This window comes from Topomyia yanbarensis, chromosome 3 (assembly GCF_030247195.1).
Source record: "Topomyia yanbarensis strain Yona2022 chromosome 3, ASM3024719v1, whole genome shotgun sequence".
Taxonomy (NCBI): Eukaryota; Metazoa; Arthropoda; class Insecta; order Diptera; family Culicidae; genus Topomyia; species Topomyia yanbarensis.
In genome coordinates this window covers 408,894,803-408,913,440 of record NC_080672.1, presented here as the reverse complement: position 1 = coordinate 408,913,440, position 18,638 = coordinate 408,894,803, and the positions used below count along the sequence as shown (strand labels likewise).

At 39.9% G+C, this 18,638-nt stretch overlaps 1 protein-coding gene across 3 annotated transcripts in view; it reads left to right on the top strand.

Annotated features, from left to right (window-relative positions):
• Window positions 1–1,202: 1,202 nt before the first annotated feature.
• Window positions 1,203–18,638, top strand: part of LOC131693856 (protein melted) — a 54,112-nt gene continuing 36,676 nt past the window's right edge. Inside the window, exons 1-2 of one of the 3 annotated variants that reach the window (XM_058982078.1) lie at window positions 1,203–2,311; window positions 14,344–14,422. The gene's annotated coding sequence lies outside the window, so the exon portion shown is untranslated. The remainder of the gene's footprint in view (window positions 2,312–14,343; window positions 14,423–18,638) is intronic. The other 2 variants (XM_058982080.1, XM_058982077.1) reach the window with 2 other exon arrangements.

The following is an 18,638-nucleotide window of genomic DNA, read 5'->3' as shown; positions in this document are numbered from 1 at the left end:
GAGGTTAACCCTTAAATGCATACTGCTGCCATTTGTCATCATACCGAATTGTGTGATATAAAGGCTCAATAAGAGGTAGAAATCGTATCCATTCAGAAAAATGAGTGCCAAAGAAAAATTAAATTCATGCATTTAAGGGTTAAAACGTCGTTAGGCTTAATTTATTCGGTATAGTGTGGGATATAAGTTAAGTAACTGGGTAGTAGGGAGGGTTTTCTAATGTTTTTCCTGGACATTTTTATGAAAATACGAGCCTTTGCATCTTACACCCCCGAGTAGAATCAAATGACTTAAATTATGTTGGCAACACTTCTTCGCAATATTGACAATCGCGCGAAAAAAAGTAATCAACAGTGAAATGTACAAAACGGTAGTTTACGGTTAATAATAGGCTATTATTTTTGTACAATCATAAATTACAAGGGTTGCATAAAATAATCCACCAGATAACTCATTTTTGATACTAATGGGAATAGCACCGTTATGTCTTTATGATCAGTATACTGGCGCTCTACGCATAATTGTCTTATGAATATAGGGAAGCACGTGGGATAGTTCTGCGTATAGCGGCAGTATTAGGACAGATCAAGTTTTTTCTCCCTGTATTCTCGAGAGTACTTCCAGTTCCTCCTGGTTCTGGACCAAATCTTTTAACTACCAGATTGACTGAGTAAAGAAATATTATCAATCCAATATCAATTCTTCAAAAGGGCTAATGAGATTTTTGTAAACAAATTTATTTCGCTCATTATTCCGCTATCGAGTTGAACTTCATGAAAGATACACATGAATTAACATCTTTACCCTTGGTAGAATCAATTTCCAATGTCTTCTGTGTTGAAATCATAACAAATTAAGAGAATTCAGCAAAACAAGTTTGTTTACAAATCTTATAAGCCCTATTCAAATGTTGATATGGAATCATTCTAATTCATTAGACCCTTTGGCCAGCTCACTCTCGACTTGGAAAACTTATTTTATGAAACCGCCTAAATGTATGCCCATGCAGAATCTACTGGTCCCGACGAACGACGACGACGACATAATTATGAATGAATTTGCTCAAACTCATGTGCCACTGTTCGTAAGCTTGCTTCAGCCGATCATGCTCAAAAGCACCCACAACAACTGCTGAGATCTGAGCAACACCGGACGGACCGCACAGCGCACAGGTGTGTGCGAATTCATTCCGATCGGTGAGGCGTTCACACCAAACAGTGGCGCAACATCACCTCATTCGTGAAGCAAAACTCCACCAATTGACAGCTCTATTGGAGGCACTTTCGTTCCCATCGTTGTCGTCGTCGTCGTGTCGGTCGGTCGGTCGCTCCAACATCCTCAAGTTCAGTGCGTACAAAAGGTGCCAAAATTCCGTTCCAATATTGCAATCTCTTTCAAAAACCGTCGCGGGTAATGAATCAGTGCAAATGTGAATCAATTATAAAGCAAATCATCGCAGTTTGGAGATGCAAATTTGATTGCTAGAGAAAACAGAGGTGGTCCCGTTAATGAGCAAAGAAAAAGAAGTGTTCTTGCAGACAGCAGAGCTGAGGTGTGTAAAGCAAAGCTAAAAGTTTCTTTGGAGCTGGCTGTTGGTGTGTGTGCGATCCAATACTCACCTGTCAACTTTCTACACCGCACAAAACTACACCCGTGAGAATGGTCTAGGCAGGCTGTTGTCATAACGTGAAGCTTTCCGAGTGAGCAATTGCTGGCTGGTGCATGCCTGCGGCCAATGAATGAAGTAAGCGCAAGTAGTTGCTTTTCGCAGAATTTGATGTGTATGTGTTGGTGTGTTTACAAATGTTCTGCTGTTTTCATTTTTGGCTTAGCTAAGACTATCGCGACCGGGAGATGTCGTATAACTGTATTTGCCGAGAAGTGTTTTGCTCTGTAGTAAACGAATAACAAATTTGCGTCTTTATGGTTTTCGGTTAGTCGCTAAAATGTGAGAGTTCTTGTTTTGGATCCAGTTTGGGGATTAAGATGCAATCGAATCGTAACGGTACTGGAAAGATAGAAGACGTGTGATGGTTGGCAATTATTGGAATTGGTAATCGAGTAAAGAAAGTCCCACAAGCATGTGTGTAGTGTTCAAGTCGAATTTATGCTGGTGGATGGATCTGCGACGCCACAGCTCAACCCACATTTTCTATCCTAATCGCGACTAGTAGTAGGCTGGGAACGAAGAACCACATAAATATCAAAGATACAAAAACCGGTCCTGCTAGTTTCACAGCTAATTTCTACAACTTCTGGGCGATGTCTCTGCAGCTGAGCTAGATGGTGATATTTTATGCACCACATGTCGGTAAGTCACAGATCCATTCCAACCTGGGCGTTGAATCATTTAACTCCTGAACTTCTCGTGATGGAATGAATTACAACCACATGAGCTTTTCAGAAATATTACAAGTTTTCCCAATCAGATATTTCAAAACATTCCCCCTTTCTGAAAGTGTAATTGTAACTTGAATTTTATTACAAACTGTTTAAAAATTTATCAGTTATTGGAGTATATGCAAACGCTCTTGGTGGTCTATGAAATTCTTAGTATGATTCGGTGGAGGGTCAATTCCACTCATAGATAATTTCACATCATTTAAAACAGCACAATAAGTATTGCAAATATTTTCTAAAATACCCATTTTGCATCAGTGTTTCAGCGTCAAGAAAATACTCGATTCTCGGAATGGACAACAGCTAACAAAACCGTTTGTAAGTTTTCTATTAAAAAGTTTGGCTTTACCGTCAATAGCCAACGAGACTTCCAATTTTTCTGCTGAACATAAGTGCTCTCTTCTGGCATTAGTGCTACATATCCAGCCCACTGTAGTGTGTAGTGCTTTATCTGCTGCCGAGGACTGCATGTTTGTACACTTACACCATTCGATCGCAATTTATGGCCATACAGGACAATTGGGGGATTGGATACTATTCCCCTAAAAATCGTTCTTTAGAAAACCATTTCCCAGAATTCCACCTCCCAGGATATCATCCCCCAGAATGGATCAATTTTATTGTTGAAATTAAAGGGTTTTCGACGAGACAGTAAAGAAATTACTGGTTATTTTAACAAGGAATTTGTGCCAAAATTATATTCTTTTTGTATAAGCGTCTATGAGTACCATGATGGAACACTAACAGACTACTAAGCTCTAACCAAATTACTAAGTTCAAATTATTATTGACTTGATTCTTAAACAAATCAAAACCTTACGATTGAACTTGTCGCAAAGCAAAACTATAATATTCTTTAAGAATTTATGTTACTGAAGTAGTGGAATAATTAAATAATGTTGACGCCTAATGTGGCTACGCTACATCGCTTCAAATCGCTGCCGATCCGTTGGACTTTAACCAATTTGTAACCTCTAAGTTAAGGTAATTCGGGCAGACGAGTGGATCACAGTTTTGCTTGTGAGGGGCCGCCGCTTCCGACGGCGGGTCGGCTACCACCTCGGCCGGAGGATCCTCAGTGGCTTTGCTTGCATTTACCTTTTGTTATGCAAATAAGTCGATTTTTTCCTCATTCGCTTCAGGTTCAAACAACCATATCTCAGGCAGCTCAGAGAGACTACTAGCTAACCGTGGGAGTGAAAATCACCGCATCCTTACATTCAGCGCAGCCGACAATTTGACAGGATTGGACCAAGGTCTAAGGTCGTTGTTTGGAATGAAACATTTTTTTCCGTGTCGAATCGTTTCCGGCAGATGTTTACAATACATGGGTCCATTGAGAGAGGGCTGAGCCGAAAATTTGTACCTTTCGTGTACATCTTCCGGACAAAGTTGAATCCACATATAAAAATAATTTAAATTATTTCAGTGAAAATAGGCGACACCATCTCTGAAACATTCGCCACTCCTCCAGGCGTATCCCAAGGAAGCACTTATTGAGCCTCTATTATTCCTAATATACATCAATGACGTTAATCTCTTCTAGAAGTGTTTAAAGCTTTCCTACGAGGATGACTTCAAGTTATACTTTAAAATCTGTAGTCAAAGTGATGCCCGATTTCTGCACCCTCGGAATGATACTGTACCTTGGCGTGGCCCGAGAGCTTTTCCACCATAGCAGTATTACAGTGATTTTATCACATTAACTTGGGATACGATTACTTTCTTTTTAGGTAAGTTACATTGTGATCAATTTTAGTACTTAACTTGGCGACCTTTATTATCAACTGCCATGGTCAAATAATATACAATGTGGGTTTAGGGCCCAATTCTCTCTGGAGGCACCCTTCTTTTATTGCTATATTTTAAATTAGATCCGTAACGCTCACTAACACAAATTGCTTATTGTCTCATATACACTCACAATCTCTTATTCCAAACGTACAAACGTGGCCTTCAAGAGAACACAAACTTGGTCAAAACTGCGAACGCGCGCGATCTCGCCAACATTCAAACACCCCGGCATTTAAGTCAACATTTGTACCTAAAAATTTGTACCTAAAAATTTACCAACGCGGTCGCAACCATCAACCCAACGCTCGCGTAATCATGAATCGGTCACGTCCGCAAGTCTCTACCCTTGATCCTAGCGGCCCAAACTCATGCCTTCAGTTGGACCAATAGAAACAAAAACTGGACGAGACGTCCACGCGCGATCATTGAATAACATGCGAATGGCCACATGCTTATAAAAATAATTGAAAATCGAATTTATACACACGAAGTCACATACACGTGACAATCAAACATACAAATGCTTGAGCCGTTCGCGATCATCCACGCAGCCTACACCCGCGTTCTCACAGACATCTTCCGCACTCGCGCGATCATGAATCGATCACGCCCGGAAGTCTATCATCGATTCCAAAAGTCTAGGTCCATGGCTTCAATTGAATCAATTAAAAAGAAAGCTCTCATATCCACTGGACAACACGTTTCATGGCGACATGACCGGGAACTCTAGTGATACAGAGTAACTCAATCCCTGTCAGAATGTGATCCGTACACAGAAAAATAAATATCAGAATGACGGTCCGCGTGGCCATCCAAGAACACACGCGAATATGTGAATGACCACAGGGTTACAAAATAAACTCTTCGCGATCATCTACGCACACCTACGTTCGCGATCACGAAAACTTGTAACAATGTGAACGTTTTAGTACTTATGAAGTTACAAACACGGTCTCAAACACGAACCCGCAAACGCGCGCGATCTTGAATCGGTCACGTTCAGAAATATTTACCCTCCATTCTAGCCACTTAGGTTCATACATTCAGTTGGACCAATCAAAAAATAAAACCATGTCCACTAGACCACACGTTCTACGGCGACATGACTGGGAACTCTAGTGATATGGAAGAATCTGAACCGTACACGGAAAATTAAATATCAAATTCACGGTCCGCGCGCGATCATTCTAGAACACACGCGAATCACTCACACATTCTCAAACGCGGTCTCAAGCCCTCGCGCACGTGATTACGAATCGGTCACGTTTATTTTTATTTATTAACAGATTAAGGCCGAAGTGGCCTGTGCCGTATACAAAAGATTCCTCCATTCCACTCGGTCCATGGCCGCGCGTCGCCAGCCACGCAGTCTGCGAAGAGTCCGTAAATCGTCTTCCACCTGGTCGATCCATTGTGCTCGCTGCGCGCCACGTCTTCTTGTACCGGTCGGATTGCAATTGAGAACCGTTTTCACCGGGCTGTTGTCCGACATTCTGGCTACGTGCCCGGCCCACCGTAGTCGTCCGATTTTCGCGGTATGACAGATGGGCGGCTCCCCCAACAGCTGATGCAACTCATGGTTCATTCGCCGTCTCCATGTGCCGTCTTCCATCTGCACTCCACCGTAGATGGTACGCAGCACTTTCCGTTCAAAGACACCAAGTGCGCGTTGGTCCTCCACGAGCATGGTCCAGGTCTCGTGCCCGTAGAGAACTACCGGTCTAATCAGCGTCTTGTAGATGGTCAACTTCGTACGACGGCGAACTCTGTTCGACCGAAGTGTCTTGCGGAGGCCAAAGTAGGCACGATTTCTTGCCACGATGCGTCTACGAATCTCTCTGCTGGTATCATTGTCGGCGGTCACCAGTGAGCCCAAGTACACGAACTCTTCAATCACCTCGATTTCGTCGCCACCGATGCAAACTCGAAGCGGGCGGTTCTCATTCTCTTCTCGTGAACCTCTTCCTATCATGTACTTTGTCTTCGACGTGTTGATGGCAAGTCCGACGCGCTTGGCTTCTCTTTTCAGTCTGATGTAGGCTTCCTCCATCTTCCCAAAGTTTCGTGCAATAATATCAACGTCATCGGCGAAGCCAAGTAGCTGAACGGACTTTGTGAAAATCGTACCACTCGTGTCGATCCCTGCTCTTCTTATTACACCTTCCAGCGCGATGTTGAATAACAGACACGAGAGACCATCACTTTGCCGTAACCCTCTGCGTGATTCGAAGGGACTCGAGAGCGTCCCTGAGACACGTACTACGCACATCACCCGATCCATCGTCGCCTTCACTAATCGCGTCAGTTTGTCCGGGAATCCGTACTCGCGCATAATCTGCCATACCTGATCTCGATCGATAGTGTCGTATGCGGCTTTGAAGTCGATGAACAAATGATGTGTGGGCACATTGTACTCGCGGCATTTCTGCAGTACTTGACGAAGAGCGAACACCTGGTCCGTGGTAGACCGTTCGCTCATGAAACCCGCCTGGTACTGCCCCACGAACTCTCTTGCAATTGGTGATAGTCGACGGCATAGTATTTGAGAGAGTACCTTATAGGCGGCGTTCAGCAGGGTGATTCGCGCGTGCTCCCAGGTGCGTTACCGTGCCATCCTCGTCGTCTGCTGCATCGCCGTTCAGGTGTTCTTCGTAGTGCTGCCGCCACCTCTGGATCACCTCACACTGGTCCGTGAGAAGATTCCCGTTTGTATCTCTGCACATGTCGGCCTGTGGTACGTGGCCCCTGCGCGAGCGGTTCAACTTCTCGTAGAATTTCCGTGTGTCTTTAGTGCGGTACAGCTGCTCCATCGCTTCGCGATCTCGGTCTTCCTGCTGGCGCTTTTTGGTCCGGAAAACCGAGTTCTGCCTGTTCCGTGCCTGTTTATATCGCGCCTCGTTCGCCCTCGTGCGGTGTTGCAGCATTCTCGCCCATGCTGCATTCTTCTCTTCGACTAACTGCTCGCATTCGCCGTCGTACCAGTCGCTTCTTCGGTCCGGGCCCACCGTACCTAGTGCAGTGGCTGCGGTGCTAACTATGGCGGATCGGATATCTCTCCAGCCATCTTCAAGGGCAACTGCGCCTAGCTGCTCTTCCGTTGGTAGTGCCACTCCAGCCAACATTTTGATTCACTTTAATAAGTTGCAATTTGATTAACTGTACTCTTAAACGATATAAATTGATTGTATAAAATGCACAGATCCCTTCTATGTGAACAAAAGTGGAGGCCATAGACGTACAACAAATCGGTATAGTAGAACTATACGATTTGCGACGAATTTCGATCTCATCAGAAGCATTATACAATCATCTTGCTTATCTGTTTATATGTGATCAACTTTACAATCACACATGAAGGTTTATGCAGCTTAAGGTCCCCAATGTGGTAACAAGGAGTATTTTTTAAAAATAACATGAAAATAAAAAATCAGGATGAAAGTTCTATAATTCTTTTATAAGACATAGGTTACGTTTATAAGACATACACTGAAAATCAAAGTTACCTATTTTTTGGGTTAAATTTGCTCACTGGAAAGTTTATACATGGGCAACCCAAAATTAGGTAGAAATTTGAACATGGCGATTACCCATAATTTGAGTTGGTCGCTGTGAACTTCGTGTTGGGTAGGAATTGAATAATGACGTCTACTCAAATTCAAGTTCATCGCTTTGTACTTATATTTTGGGTAGTCCATTTCAAACAAAGTAGTAGGTAATGTTTTTGACAGCCATTGTTATTGTTGTGAATCAAATTGAAGGAAGTGGCTCTGGAAAAGAATGGTAATTATAATGCATAATGCAATAATTTCAACTAAAATTAATGATTAATTTATTTCAGCCTAGAAACTTTGGATAAAGCAATTAGCGCTGGATCTAAAACATGAGTCGGTGAGTACTGAAACGTTGTTTATTTTTTGCTTGTGGGTTCATGTTGAGTTGCTCATAGTACTTAAATAGCGGCCACCGCATCATTCCGAAACCCGATCGGACCTCGAAAGACACATTGAACTCATGATGGGACGTTGATGATTCATATTTTTTGGAAATGTCTGAAATGCATATCGCTAGAGTTAAAATAGAATATAACTACTAGAGGGCAATGGCAGCGGCTAGCGGTGATTAAATATTTTCTCGTTCTTACATATGATGGGCCCATTAGATTGACATTTGTTGCCCCTGACACACGCAGGTTAAAGTAATGAGTAACAATAGCAGCTACAAAGCGATACAGTTTGGCAATTATATGCCAAATGTTCCAGGATGCAACAATTCTAATTCGAGTCTATTGATCAAAAGCAGGCAAAAACCTCAAGCGGTGTGAATTTAGTAAACGGAGTAATTCTAAAAGATGCGACGAAATGTTGAATGATAAAAGGTCGAATATAGCAAATGATTGAAAATAACAAAGGTTCCAATGTTACTAAAGGTTTAATGAAACAAAAGTTTAAAATTTAAAAAACAAAATAATGTTTTCTCACCGTTATGACGCGTCACCTCGCCTAGTTTGGTGAGGTGAGAGCGAAAAAGCGATCACCGCAGTCACTTAGGTGACTATAGTCACCCAAGGTGACAGAAGTCACCTGGCAGAGCGATTCCAATAATCATTTTGAGTGACGACGGTCACCGTAAGATGGGAAAAAGTGACTAAATGCACGAAAAAGAATTATCTATGTTTAATTCCACAAATTATTTCTTCACTTTTAATCAAGATAAAATTTTCATTTTAAATCAAGGAATTTATTAAACTAAAATGGATTTTTGGGTTGGATCAACCAAAATATCTATTACATTAATCTTACAGGTTTTGTTATCTGTGTTTTTCGAAGATCAACCAAATTATTGTTTATTTTAAATAAATCAGTGATTGAAGCATAAACATGCGTCTGATTCATTCCAAAAGTCTTCCTGTATTAGTTCGACAATCCTTGCTGGATTGAAACAAAGAGATAAAAGTTTGTTCTAACTAATAAGAACGTTGTTTACACGTGCGACAAACAATCGAATTCTGAAGCGATCGAAAGTAATTTGTTTTTGATGCGTTACATCGAAAACAAAATCCCAAAGAAAATATACTCTCCAGCGATTTGTTGGATTCAATAGCAACAAAGGTCAAGTTGGCATTACTGCCGGATTCGTTGAGTCGTTCGAAGTCGATATCAAGCGAGCATTTGACCGAGGAACTAACTGAGCAAAAGCATCCCGCGGAAGTAATGGTCTTACGCGAGTAGGCCGTCGCTATGCCGAAGGTTCTAAACATAACAAAATTCTTCAGTGGTAAGTTACTTATCATTTAGTCTTGCGCAATGAGTTGAGAACAATTTATTCATTTGAAGGTACAACGAATGCTACGAAAAATCTGCTGTTGGATTTTTCGACGCATCAAAGAATAGAACAGAGACGATCGCATCCATAGAGTCTTGCTTGCTTTCAACTTCATTTTATAGAATAACTCTGCAGAAGACACAGTTCTAGTAGTACGAGATATTCGTTCGCTACAGCGACAGTGGCGATGTTTTTTCACGCTTAAATAGTCCTTATAGATGCTACTGAAATTGGCCGTGTCGATAGTGTCACGGAAAATATACCGATTTAAATATAATTACATTTTGCAATAAAATTGGTGTTGACTCAACATTTCAAAACCATTATTTTGAACGTTTCTTATATTTAAAACAACGAAATGTACAATTTGAATTGATAAAATAGTTTTTTTTCATTTCAATGTTTGATATGTATTGATACAAATATTTGTATTGTTTAAAGCAACCAAACGGACTTATTGAAACAACAAATTTGTATTTTTGTTTCGATTGTTGTTATGATGAGATCAATAAAACATTTTTTTGATTCAACTTTTTTTCATGTTTGACCCAATAAATTATTCAGAGTTATTTCAACAATTGTTTTATTTAAATTAACAAACATTTTTTATTGAACACTGAACAATTTGATAAATTTGTTGTTTTAACCCTCATTTTATTCGACTTTAATAATTATTTTTCTGCGTGTGCTCACCTAAAAAATGTAGGTGATTAGAACCAAAAAGTGTTGCGTTTACTTTCAGATTTTTTTTTTGAATTTTCGGGTAACATTTCCTTTTGGATAATGGCAGTTGGGAAGTTTCTGAATGACGTAAATTGAAGGCGTTTTTTTGAAATTCAAGAAGGCGGCTTATGGTTACAACCAAACACTTAAAACCACCGTTAATATAGGTGCCATTTGAAAGGTAGTGTTTATTAGAAGGCAAAAAATGGTGATTGGAACCATTTAAAAATCCAAGATGGTGGATTCCGATTATCACAAAACACTGAAAACCACCATCAGCATGGGTGTCATTTGCAAGATAGTAATTAGTAGATGGCAAAAATTGATAATAGGGATCTTTAGGGGTGTGCGGGTTAAGGCATTTTCTGATGCATATTAGTACCGTGAGTTAATATCTCAGTCCTTTTTCAATTTTAGGCCAAAAACTATTGAAAAAACATGTTTTAGTTTGTTTCCTTTTAAGACAATAACACATCCAAACCCATGCGACTTGCACAGCTCTATAGGTTGCCTTATCAGATCTACCATAGTTTGCAGATGAAACTTGGGATGGCAGGCTGCTAGCGGATTGCAAAAGTACCAGATCATGCCGTGTGGGGTGCTGACCCGGTTGACAATGAGGCGAACGAGATATTTGCAGATACGTCATTTAGTAGAACAACTGTCAGTTTGTTGGTTGAATTTAATTTGGTTTTTTTAAATTTAAAAATCAGAAAAGAATAATTAAGGTTTAAGAATGATATGAGTGTACTCGTGAGGACACCCGCTATCAGTACATATGAAACACTGACATATTTTTTCCAAATTAAAGATCCCTATTGGCGCCATTTTGAGTTCCATGATGGCGACTTCCGGTTACTACAAAATATTTGGGGTTTTCGATTGATTGACACCGGTGTAGTGGAGTGCACTGAAACTGCACCGGTTTTGCACTTTCTAGCAGAAGTGCAGAAAACTGGGTATGTTCCATTGACACTTCTGCTAGAAAATGCAAAACCAGTGCAATCCACTACACCGGTGTCAATCAATCGAAAATACCAATTGAAAACCATCATCAATATGGGTGTCAATTAAAATGTAGTGTTTAGTAGAAGGCAAAAATTAATGATTGGTGCCATTCCGAAATCCAAGATGGCGGCTTCCGGTTGCCACAAAACACTGAAAATCACACCCAAAATGGTAGGTAGTTATTAGAAGAAGGCGAAAATTGATGATTGGTTCCATTTGGAAAACCAAGATGGCCGCTTTCGGTTATCACAAAACACCGTAAACCACCATCAATATGGGTGTCATTGGAAAGGTAGTAATTAGTAGAAGGCGAAAATTGACGATTGGAGCCATTTGAAATCCAAGATGGCGGCGTTCGGTAACCACAAAACATCAAAAACCATTATCAATATGGTTGTGATTTGAAAGGTATTGATTAGTAGAAGCCAAAAATCGACGATTGGCGCCATTTTGAAATCTAAGACGATTGACTTGGCTTGTTTGATAGAGCCCATCAAACAAATTTTCATGCAAGAGGTGACAGAATGGGGTCAATGCACTGACAAAATCGGGGGTAGACTGAATCAGGCACAGACAATATCGGTGGCTGATAATATCGGATCTTCCCTATATTTCTAAGTACTTCGATAGTACCATTAAAAATAACTATGTTTCTAGAATCATCCATTTCGTAAACTAGCATTCGGTGAAATGGAAATCATCGTACTGACGCTCTTCCTTTTTTCAAATCATCTATCTATTGCTTTTAACCCTTTCATTCCCAAAGTTTTTCTAGTGCATGTAGGGTTTCAAAACTATTTTTCCTTGAAAACAGTTATGTTAAGAAACACGAATTCTTTTTTCATAAAGATAGGAGCTTCCCTCGCAGCACTAGAAGCTGCTCAATTTCTACCTTCTAATGGTCAATACAATTCCCCTAGAATATTCAATTTGAAACAGATTTTGCTTAGTGACCGCACCCCACAACCCATAACTCTGGAATCGGAAATCGGATCGAGATGAAATTTAATAGCCATTTACGGGGATAAAACACCTTTCATTTGAGACCAAGTTTGGTCGAATCTCCGAAAAACCAATGAGACTGTAATTCTACATTTGGATACTTCCGCCGGGGCTTCCGGAACCGACGATGGTGGCCAATGTGACCAAAGAGACTTTGAATGGCTGTTAGTGACCTAGTACTACAAATCTAAGTAGATGTGGCACCAGTTTGAAAAAGTTTTCACCTTTATACATTCATTACAGAATTTTTTAAAATCAACATTTTCTGCGTGATCGTACTCTTCACTCTGTAACTCCGGAACCGGAAGTCAGATCCATTATAAATTCAATAGCAGCCTACAGGATGCACGTTTCATTTGAGACTAAGTTTATGAAAATCGGTTCAGCCATCTCTGAGAAAAGTGAGTGAGATTGTGGTCACATACACACAGAGAATTGACGGACTGAATCGAATGGTGTATGTCACTCGAGCCTCCGGGTCTCCGTTGAAAAGACGGTTTTCAGAGCAGTTTTCTATTGAGAAAGGCAAAACGTAAATCGTACGAACAAGTTATAGCAAATAGTGGTACATTTAACACTTTTATAATGAGTGGCTCATGTCCCTTCAGATTTGACCGCACTTACCGCTTGATGACGTCCCAGTTTGATATTTCTTTTGAGTGGTTTGAGAAAACTGAGAAAACGAAAATCGTCAACGCAGGCCTGGATACGGTTAAAGAAATATAAACAAATTTTGGTAGCCTCGCATCGTTTTCCGGAGCAGTTGGATATGTAAGGATATTTATTATTTTAAATCTAGTCCTGTAATTTAATTCTATTAATCGAATCGTATATTTAAAGCATTGTCATCAATACCCCCAGGTAGGGTTGTGGTACCGGTAATACCGGTACCGAAAATCCCGGGAATACCGACCGATTTTTGGTACCGTAATACCGGTACTGAACAAAAGCCAGCACCGGTATTTTCGGTACCATACAATATTTTCGTGAAAAATATGTGGACTCTCTAGGTGGACCTGTTTAAAAATGACTGCAAGATGACTTAATTATATTAAATATCTTCTAAATAAATCGTTGAGCTAACACCTTTGTGGGGAAATCAGGTGGGGCCATCATCATAATAGTTGTAGTTCCCGTTGTTCTGAACGGTTTGTGTAAATTCCTGCACTATTTTGCCGAAATTAAATTTTAACGATCTCGTACTAAATTTTAAAATATTCACATCTAGCGTAAGAGACGTAGAATTTTTCTATGATTTTTTTTATTAGCAACATTCTGATTGTTTTCCATTATTCACTGGGTGGCGCGTAATAATACTATGGTCTATGTCATGTCTGTATTTGGTTTGCTCTTAAACCTTTATCTATAAAAGAATGAACAGCGATTAAGAAGCTTTAATGTGGCAATTTGTTATTTCTTGTGATCGGAAAATTCAGCAAAACTCCATAGTTTACAGGAAAGCAAGGACCCTTGGTATGCATTAGAGAATAGTAGGCAGACGACATAAAGTTCGAAACCAATTTACAGAAAAGCAAGAGAGGAAATGCGAGCAACCTGCACGGATTCACTGACATTCTCGTGTTGATTTACTATTGTTAATAGGGTTTCTTACATATACCATCTGTTGAAGTCGATGAAAGTCACGCATACGAAAAATATCTTCTGTGAAATGAGTCATGCCATTCCGAAGCAATATATAGCAATAAACATGCTTTTTTGATCAGCACAAATTAATCATCTGAGAATAAGGTTTTCGGTTTGAGCATTCAATTTCACTTTGACACTTTTTTCGAATTTTTTAAAAAAATATTCGAGTACCGGTACTTTACCGGTACTACCGGTACTGAGAGCTTCAGTACCGTAGTACCGGTTCTCGCCAAAAAGAGTCGGTACTGCGAACCCTACCCCCAGGGTTGCAAAATTGATTCGGTCCTGTGACTCCGAATTTAAAGAATATGGCGTGCGGCATCGAAGAATTTATTCCGTGCATTTTAGGTCGTCTTGTTTCAAACACCTATTAAATCTATCTAAAGGGAAAATGTTGCAAAATTACATAAACTAAAAATTAAAAATCTGACGCGTTTCGTTTTGCAGATGATGATCGAGTTGCACTTTTTGTTGCCAACGAACGGAAAACAAATAACTGAAGAAATTTTTCTCCTTAAAATATTTGGTAAGTAAATAAGAACAGTTTTGCATGTAATATAAGTTGTTATCGTGGGCGTGGAAACGACATTTATTCACTATTACTTGTGGATACACTGGAAGATAAACTAATGGCGTTTTCGTTTTTGACTCTGCACTACACCAGTGTAGTCGGTGCTACACTCATTCAAACCTGAGTGTAATCAGTCTATCTCTTTTTTTGCACTACACCTGTGTAGCACCAAGAACAAACGAAAGCGCCATAAGACTAATTTAATTTCTACCACTTTTTATAGATTATTTCTGCTGCCTCTGCACTCCTTGCTGTCGTTCGATTCCGTTCACGTGGCTTCGACGTGCTGCCTCGTGGATCGGCAACTCGTTGGTAGCGAGCCGCGTGGCTTGTTTCGATATTCCACCTGTTGCTATGGGCCTTGGTTGCCTCTAGATGACCTCGCATCTGCGTGGTGACTTCAGGTATGGTTAAGATGATCGGTTGTGGTATAACGTATATATAATAACATTTTTTTCAGGAAACTACTCAGTCATGTCAAACTGAGGCTTCCAATAGTCAACACCGGTGAAACAACGTCATCTCGGTTATTGACTTCAGATACATCGAGCAATACGGAACATTTGAACAAGACTGTAGCTTACCCGAGCTCCGAGCCACTACAATTCCATTTGACTTTAGTCATACCGGCTGGAATATAATATAGAATTCTGGCCGTCTAAGAGACAAGTATTTTAATTGTGCATTCATTTTTTTTTGTTGATGATTAATTCATTTCAAATATATTTGTAGTTGGGACTGTGGCACCTTTGCAATTATGGTGCCACTGACATATGAGCAAGCGTATGGGGGATAGACCACTAGTGAATAATTGTTCTTAAACCTGAGGGGTAACCACCCATATTGATGGTGGTTTTAAGTGTTTTGTTACCAGCCGCCATCTTGGATTTCAAAATGACGCCAATCATCAATTTTCACTTTCTACTAATTACTACCTTTCAAATGACCCTCATATTGATGGTGGTTTTCAGTGTTTTGTGGTCATCGGAAGGCGCCATCTTGGATTTCAAAATGGCACCAATCATCGATTTTTATCTTCTACTAATTACTACCTTTCAAATGACACCCATATTGATGGTGATTTTTAGTGTTTTGTGGTAACCGGAAACCGCCATCTTGGATTTCAAAATGGCACCAATCATCAATCTTTGCCTCCTACTAATTACTAACTTTCAAACGACACCCATATTGATGACGGTTTTCAGTGTTTTATGGTAACAGGAAGCCGCCATCTTGGATTTCAAAATGGCGCCAATCATCAATTTTCGCCTTCTAACAATTACTACCTTTCAAATGACCCTCATATTGATGGTGGTTTTCAGTATTTTGTGGTAACCGGAAGCCGCCATCTTGGATTTCAAAATGGCACCAATCATCGATTTTTATCTTCTACTAATTACTACTTTTCAAATGACCCTCATATTGATGGTGGTTTTCAGTGTTTTGTGGTAACCGGAAGGCGCCATCTTGGATTTCAAAATGGCACCAATCATCGATTTTTATCTTCTACTGATTACTACCTTTCAAATGACACCCATATTGATGGTGATTTTTAGTGTTTTGTGGTAACCGGAAACCGCCATCTTGGATTTCAAAATGGCACCAATCATCAATTTTTGCCTTCTACTAATTACTAACTTTCAAACGACACCCATATTGATGACGGTTTTCAGTGTTTTGGATTTCAAAATGGCGCCAATCATCAATTTTCGCCTTCTAACAATTACTACCTTTCAAATGACCCTCATATTGATGGTGGTTTTCAGTGTTTTGTGGTAACCGGAAGCCGCCATCTTGGATTTCAAAATGGCACCAATCATCGATTTTTATCTTCTACTAATTACTACCTTTCAAACGACACCCATATTGATGGTGATTTTCAGTGTTTTATGGTAACCGGAAGCCGCCATCTTGGATTTCAAAATGGCGTCAATCATCAATTTTCGCCTTCTAACAATTACTACCTTTCAAAATGGCGTCAATCATCAATTTTCGCCTTCTAACAATTACTACCTTTCAAATGACCATCATATTGATGGTGGTTTTCAGTGTTTTGTGGTAACCGGAAGCCGCCATCTTGGATTTCAAAATGGCACCAATCATCGATTTTTATCTTCTACTAATTACTACCTTTCAAATGACACCCATATTGATGGTGGTTTTAAGTGTTTTGTGGTAACGGGAAGCCGCCATCTATTTCAAAATGGCGCCAATCATCAATTTTCGCCTTCTACTAATTACTACCTTTCAAACGACACCCATATTGATGGTGATTTTTAGTGTTTTATGGTAACCGGAAGCCGCCATCTTGGATTTCAAAATGGCGTCAATCATCAATTTTCGTCTTCTAACAATTACTACCTTTCAAATGACCCCAATATTGATGGTGGTTTTTAGTGTTTTGTGGTAATCGGAAACCGCCATCTTGGATTTCAAAATGGCGCCAATCATCGATTTTCGCCTTCTACTAATTATTACCGTTTAAATGATAGCCATATTGATGGTGGTTTTCAGTGTTTTGTGGTAACCGGAAGCCGCCATTTTGGATTTCATAATGGCACCAATCATCAATTTTTGCCTTCAACTAATCAATACCTTTCAAATGACACCAATATTTATGGTAGTTTCAAGTGTTTTGTGGTAACCGGAAGCCGCCATTTTGGATTTCAAAATGGCACCAATCATCAATTTTCGCCTTCAACTAATCAATACCTTTCAAATGACACCCATATTTATGGTAGTTTCAAGTGTTTTGTGGTAACAATAATATATATTGGAAGCATATATTTTGGGTTATCCGAACGTTACAGAAATTTTGGGATATCCGCTCGTTATAAATTTTGGGTTATGCGCTCAGTACTCAAACTTTGGGTTATCCGCTCTTTACTCAAATTTTGGGTTATCCGCTCAGTACTCAAATTTTCGGTTATCCGCTCAGTACTCAAATTTTGGGTTATCCGCTCAGTACTCAAATGTTGGGTTATCCGCGCGTTACTCAAATGTTGGGTTATCCGCACGTTACTCAAATTTTGGATTATTTCATCGTTACTTAAACTTTGGGTTACCCGCTCTGTACCCAACGCTTGGGTTATCTGTAACCCAAACTTTGGGTAGTCCTCACACTACCCAAAATTTAAATTCAAAGCTTGTTACCCAAAAGTGAGGAGATGCACTTTAGTCCATTTTGGGTAGGATTCTACCCAAAATTAGGTAACGGCCGGTAAGCGTGTAGGTTACGCCCACACTGTTTTTCATGGGTGAGTTTGGAGTTACTGGAACATCAATTATTAAATTAGCTGCTACGATTTACTTCCACAGTTTCGAACCTGAGATCTTCGTATTCTCAGCATAATCGCTATGTACTCACCTATTTATACACTGTCAAGCAACGATTACATTTGATCATTTTTATCGCTTTGTGATTACGATCTAAAAATACCATAATCCAACCTCAATATGGCACTCCAATGATACGTTCTATACCTGTCAAATCACAACGTACATTCTGTACTCAAGCCATTTTTATTGCCAAATATTGAACTAGTCTGGCAGAGAATTTGCGAAGTGCTATAAGGAGGTGACTTTTTTTTGAACGATTTTGCAGTTTAATCCAATTGCAAATTAATTTCTATACAATGTTTCAAAATTTTCGCATGTACAATTTTGTTTTAAGTTGTAGTGGACTAATAAATAACTTCAAGTCAAAATTGTATTTCGATCACAGATTTGCATTTTATGTGAACTTTTTACAACAAAACATAATTTTTACTTGCACTATTTATAATTTTGATTTAGTCTGTCATTATTTGTAATTTATTGTAAACTTTTATATACGATTGCTGGTTTGCTGGGACTTCCAACTGCTGCGCGTATTATTGAGCCACTCTGCCATCTTGGAGCCGCTCGATGTTTAACCGCGGCGTTCGGCTTCGACGAGAGCTATGCACTGTCGAAAGTTTTGAGCGCAAGCATACTGCAACCAGGTGGTGGTCCGAATCTATATTCGCACTGCGATAAGTGCGGACGTTTGTGATGTCCGAGAAGAATCTACCGTCGATTAGAACGTGGTCGATTTGATTTTTTGATACTTGGTCCGGTGATCTCCAGGTGACTTTGTGGATATCTTTGCGAGGAGAATCGGTCACGTTCGGAAGTCTAATTAAGAAAATAC